Raw genomic sequence first — 5,160 nt, forward strand, 5'->3', positions numbered from 1 at the left:
TTTGTATTGACTGCTTCTTTCTCATTGCTGCCTATTAGTCTCACATTGTTCATCTTTGCATCATCTTGCAGGTGATGGATTATTCTTTCCTGCATCCTTATTGTTTTTAAGAGATCCTTTCTTACCTTTTCACTAGCTGCACCAGCGTCTTCAAGATCTGAAACTTTATCTTCACTTTCACTTAAACAGTTTTGCAAGCTTGTGATTGAGATTTTAATTTCCTCTATATCTCTTTGAGTCTGCTTCATGCGATCTATTTCTTTCCTGTATTGCTCATTCAAGGACTCCATCATTTTTGTAATCTCCTCTATTTTTTTTATCATTGTCTTCTTTTTTTTTCCATTATCACCTTTACATTTTATTACTAGTTCTCAAGCCAATTAAAATTCAGTACCCAAGACAGAGTAACAATTTTCAAACTTTGCATAAAGGTTCTGATTTTGTATTTAAATGCAAATAAATTAACTATCTGATCACAATGACAAATCATTTCTACATTTATCAGCTTTGATCCGACTATGCTTTTAAAAACATAATAGGATGACACACTTATGAACATTGTCTTCTTTAGAAGCAGTTATAAATTCCTTTACTGCAGTGTTTTTTTCAGATTGGGTTTCCTCCCTATGTTTCTGTAGTTGATTCTTTACTTCAGATGCTATGAGTTCTGAGAATTCTTTATTTCAGAAAAGAATTCCGCTCTGAGTTCCTCTATAACTTTCTGTTGTTGCTTATTTACTATCAACCCTATTAATTTGTACATTTGTGCTGAGCTAGTAGAAAAGAATTCCCCTCTGAGTTCCTCTATGACTTTCTGCTGTTGCTTATTTACTATCGACGCTATTAATTCATACATCTGAGCTGAGCTAGTGTCCTCTGTACTTGTTTTGGGTGGGCATTGGGTTTCCTCCATATGTTTCTGCATTTGATTCTTTATTGCAGATGTTATTAATTCAGGGATTTCTTTTTTCATTTCCAATCTGAGTTCCTCTATACCTTTCTGCAGATGTGATTCCCAATTTGTTCTGTGTTAGTGTCCTCTGCAATTGTTATGGGTGGGCTTGGGTTCTGAGATTGCATTTTGCTCGTTCTTATTGTCATTTTGCATAGTACTGTCCTCTGACCTTTGTTGTAGATCTTTGTTGAAGTTATAACCTTAGCACGTACTGAAGTTCAGGTGCAGATCTACAAAGTTTGGATTTATCCAGCTGTGCCTGGCTTGGGTCTGTCTGCTGTGCTCAGCTCCTTCCTTCTGCTGCCCTTGAGGGTGAACTTATTATGCCCCTCTGGCAAGATGTTCTGCTCCTGGACTAGCTGGGTGGTTCTGTCCCCTACACTCTCTGCAGGGATGGCAGCTGCAGGGTTTCATCCAAGGCCTGTATGCCAGAGCTGAGTCTGGAGGGGACAGGTGGAGTAGGGGGGAGAGGCAGCTCTCCCACACACTCATTGGGGTTGGGCTAGGACTGGATCTGGGGGGTTGCCAGATCACGGCAGATATTTCTACTGGGTTGGCAGGGTAGGGGAGGTGCTGCGGAGTGGTGGGGGGCGTCCCAAGGGGATGGGAGAGGGTCTCACCCATGCTGCGCCTGGGCTGGGACCAGTAGGTCCCACCCACGCAGGGTAGTGGGAAGCTCTCCCACACACTCACCCAGCCTGGGCCAGGACTGGGTCTGGGGGTTCCCAGAACAAGGCAGAAATTCCTACTCAGCCAGCAGGGTGGGGGGGTTGCTGCAGAGTGGTTTTGGGGTGTCCCAAGGGGATGGAAGAGGTCTCACCCACGCTGCGCCTGGGCTGGGACCAGTAGGTCCCGCTGGTGCAGGGTAGCCGGAAGCTCTCCCCTGCTCTAGTCTTAAGAACACTGGGCGCCTGAGACAAGCCTGGTGGATCAAATACTAGGTAGAGAAGTTTCACGTGATATTTAGCCTCTCAAGTGTATAAATAAATGTGCTGCCCGGATAAGTACTTGTTTCTTCTCCTCTTTCTCCTTCTTGCTTCCCAAAAGGAGAGAGAGCTCCATACAGCCTGTTTTCTCTTATCCAACTCTTGTCCTTTTTTCTCCATCCTCTCACCATCCTGGCCCCAGGAATATTAAGAGCTTTGTGGGACGCAGCACAGGTGGTATGGATGGCCCCCTTCAAGCGGTCCAAGGCCACACTGAGGCAGATGTCAGAGAGATTAAATATAGTGGACATCAAAAATTTGGCACTGGGGGGCTGGGGAGATGGCTCAGTGGAATAAGTGCTTCCCTGGCAAGCACAAGGGCCTGAGTTCAATACCTGATTCTGAAAAAAAAAAAAAAAATTGGTGCTGGGCCTAGAATACCAGTGTTAAGAAGAGGCCAGGTTTGGTAGCTCATACTTGCAATCCCTGTGGTGAGGCCAAGGTGGATAGATCACAAATTCAAGCCCACCCTGAGGAATTTAGTGAGATGTGATCTGAAATAAAAAGGGGCTGGGGACAGAGTCAGTGCAGAAGCCCTGGTGCAACCCAGGAACTGTAAAGAATGAGGATAAAGGTCTCATATACCCGATAAAGTAGGGTGGTGCTTGGACCAAGTGTGACCCTGCTCTAACCCTTAAGGAGAAAAAAATCTATTGTCATAAGTGCCAGGCAACTTGCAAGCCTCTTCCCCACTCCTTTTTATCACTTCTCAGAAACCACAGCTATAAAGTCATTTAGTTACAAACTTCTCAAATTGTCTTTCCTGCCTTCCTTAGTAGGACGGAACCATAACTCTTCTCATTCAGAGGCTGCTCTTTTTATCAAGCTAAGACAGTAAATGGGTGGCCTTTCTAGCAAGTTATCAAATTCTTAACTAAAGGCTCTCACTTGTACCACTGTGCATCAAGGGATTTGTTATGGTTTAGATCTGAAAAGTCATCATGTGTTCAGAGGTGGGGCTCTTAGAGGGTGACTGGATCATGGGACGCTGCACGCTTATCTGTGGATTAACCCAAGGATGAGATCAGAGCTAAGTGTGCTGTTAGGTGGTGGAGTCTGTTGGCAAGAGATGGTCATGGGGGCATGACCTGGGAGGGTACAGCTCCCTCTACTCCCTTCATCCTCTACTTCCTGGCCTCCATGATGACTTGAGCAGCCTTCTTTCCCCAGTCCCTTGGTCTACACCTTTCCTGCCTTGGAGCCAATAGACTGTGGGTGGAACCCTCTGGAAACCATGAGCAGAAAGAACCTTCTCCTCCTTTAGGTTGTGAGTATCCAAGTATTATGTCCCAGCAACAAGGAAACATCCAAAATAGGAGTGAAGCAAAAGATCTAGTTGAGTTTTCCAGCCCCTCAAAGACAAGGTTCACTGTGCTGTATTCTTCACCCTGCGAGATTTATTGTTCCAGGAGCTGACACTGGATAGGAGAGTCAAGAGGGAGTAAGCCAAGTTTAACTTTAGAAACTGAAGTCCAAACTAAGTCAAAAGCAAGCAGGCAAATATGGTTTCAGAGTTGTGGTCAGGAAACAAGGGATGGTGTGAGATGTCTCAAGAGCTTCACTTGCCCTGCCTGGGATGAGTACTTGTTTCTTCTCCTCTTTCTCCTTCTTGCTTCCCTGGGACTATCCACCTAAGACAGGGAAACAGGATGAGAGGCTTTCCATCTTCGCAATGCCATCGCCACTACACAGAAGCAATCAGAAAAGGACTTTTTTGAACCAATCAGAAGCTAGCTGTCTCCAATCTTTCATTTGAATCTGATGCTGTTCATCTGACCAATCAAAAGATGCTCTTTTTAATTTTTTTTTAATGTGGATGCAACCAATCAAAAGACACCATTCCTGATGTTTCATTTACATGTAAAGGAAGCTAAGGAGTTTCTTGATAAGACAGAAGGCATTTTTAACATGTCATGATGCTCAGGGAGCATCTGACAGGATGACTTTCCTAATGCCTTATTTGCATGAAAGAGTAATAACCAAGAGATTCTGATGTAAGAGATCCATTCCCCTTGGCTTCACAGCTGCTGTGAGCATTTCCACTGACCTCTCACTTTACACAATGTATTTCATTTCAGCCTTCAATAAATGTACACTTTCATGACCTTTCCCATGCGTTTAGTTCAGTTATTTAAGACACCATAGAGAGAAGCACCATTGGACTCTCCAAGCAGTTCCACAAGTGTACAGATCTGAAGTCTGCTGGGCTAAAGCACTTGGGCTGTGCAGGGCTTTGGGGCCTGAACTGATTCAACCCAGGCAGTACTTGACTCTGGGACAGCTGTTACTCCTCTAGGTCAAAGGAACGGGACCCCATGCAAGAATATCCAGCTCCACAAAACAGCTGGCACCCACCAACCCAACCAAGCTACAACCAACCAATCTGTACCCAGGAGCCCACAGATCTGAAGCCCTCTTGTTTTACTGATTTTTGAGATAGTCTCACTGCACAGTTCAGGCTGGCTGTGAGCTCACTATGTAGACCAGGTTGGCTTTGAACTCACAGCAATCTTCCTGCCTCAGTCTCTCAAGTTCTGGGATTGCAGGCGTGTGCCACCTTGCCCTGCTTCGCGAGCCCTCCTAGTTTGGCAGTTTTTTATATGGCATGGGAGTAAATGTGAGGATTTCTCTCCACTCTGCCTTGTCACACAGTTTGCTTTTAGATGACTGGGTCTGGGAGGCAGCAGCCCCAGTGGCCCACATCACAGAGGACACAGAGGCTGCAGCCTCAACACTGTAAACATGAGTCCAGCCCACGGTCCCTGTTCTCTTCCCCTCACAAGGCACCCTTGTTCTCCACGACTCCCAACCCCCACACACTCTTAGCAGTCTCTGCCCTCCTCAGCCCTGCGCTGGTGGGGATATCCTTGCGGGCCCTGGAACAAATGTATGCCACTGTGACCAGCTTTTTAAAATTAATTAATTAATTATTTGGAACAGGGTCTCACCACGCATCTTGTACTCATAGGGATCCTCCTGTTTTCAGCCTCCCCAGTGCTGGGATTACAGGCATGCACCACCAGGCCCGGACTCAGTTGCCGCCTCAGTACACACGAGGGTAGGGCTGTTGCAGCATGAGGTACCGGGGCACTGTGGCCATCATACAATTTTTAAAATTACAATTCCCTTGTCTCCTTCTTGTTTATCTTTCATATCTTACCTCAGCATCACAAAATATGGAATAAAATAGAAGGGTTAATTATATGGTATGTGAACTTC

The sequence above is a fragment of the Octodon degus genome, unplaced genomic scaffold (assembly GCF_000260255.1).
Source record: "Octodon degus isolate 3935 unplaced genomic scaffold, OctDeg1.0 scaffold00112, whole genome shotgun sequence".
NCBI classification, from domain to species: Eukaryota; Metazoa; Chordata; class Mammalia; order Rodentia; family Octodontidae; genus Octodon; species Octodon degus.